The sequence below is a fragment of the Octopus bimaculoides genome, chromosome 6 (assembly GCF_001194135.2).
Source record: "Octopus bimaculoides isolate UCB-OBI-ISO-001 chromosome 6, ASM119413v2, whole genome shotgun sequence".
In the NCBI taxonomy this organism is placed as follows: Eukaryota; Metazoa; Mollusca; class Cephalopoda; order Octopoda; family Octopodidae; genus Octopus; species Octopus bimaculoides.
This window is the reverse complement of record NC_068986.1, coordinates 32,137,818-32,139,095: the sequence shown is the minus strand read 5'-3', so window position 1 is coordinate 32,139,095 and position 1,278 is coordinate 32,137,818.

The window sequence follows — 1,278 nt, the reverse complement described above, 5'->3', positions numbered from 1 at the left end:
GTGTGTGTGTGTGTGTGTGTGTGTGTGTGTGTGTGTGTGTGTGTGTGTGTGTGTGTGTGTGTGTGTGTGCATGTGTGTTTATGTGTGTGTGTGTGTCTACAAAATTCACTCATAACGAGAATAGTAAAAGATACTTGCCCGAAGCCTTGTGATCGGAAACCGAGATTATTGATCACACAGCCATGTCTACGCTCCAAATACAAAGTCTTTCCTTTCTTTTTTTTAACAATTCGCTCAATTCTCTTCCTGCTCAGGTTGATTATAACCATAGACCACGCGGATATTAAGTTTGGCCAATCTGGCCGACATCTTACTTCAATATCTCCAATCTTGGAGGGTCATAAAGGGGTCGCAGACACCTCCCCTCCTCCCTGACAAAATAAACATCAACAACAACAACAACAACAATAAAAAAGTAGAATAAATAATTACGAAAGAAAACTATGTTGTTACCAATAGCAATGAATATTGCTTCCAATATAGGATGATGTAGCGTGGTATATTGTGGTGTGATGTATTAATACGTATTATATAGTATGTTACGATGGTTTGTGTAGTGTTATACGAGGTAGAAAAGGGATATAAATACGTGTAAATCCCGGTTGGGTGCCAAAATTATTCTTATTTTTTATTGCGTTCAATGGATAACGTTTTAATAGAGATAGTCTGTATGACTACATCGTGACTACGTACACAAACACGTGATTTCTTTTATGCGTATATAAACCTTTGTAGAGATATATTTGCACACATACAAATATATGCGTTTGTGCGTGTGTGTGTGTGTGTGTGAGTTTGTTTGTGTGAGTGTATCTGTGTGTATGTGTGTGTGCGTGCGCGTGTGTGTGTGTGTGTCTTTGTGCTTGCATGTATAAGCATGTGTGTGTGTATGTATGTATATATATATATATGTGTGTGTGTGTGTGTGTGTGTATGTGTGTGTGTGTGTATGTGTCTGTGTCTGTGTGTGTGTATGTATGTATATGTATATATTCCTCAAAAAAAGACATACACGTACACGTACAAACTTGTGCACATACGTATATATACACTCACGAGCATTCATACAAATGCACATACACACCTATATCTTTATGTGTGTGTTTATGTCCATGCGTATGTATTATGTATATACATATACGTGTGCTTATATGTATACACACACACACATATATATACATATTTATATATATACACACACACACATATATATATATATATATATACAAACATACATACATACATATATATATATATATATATATATATATATATATA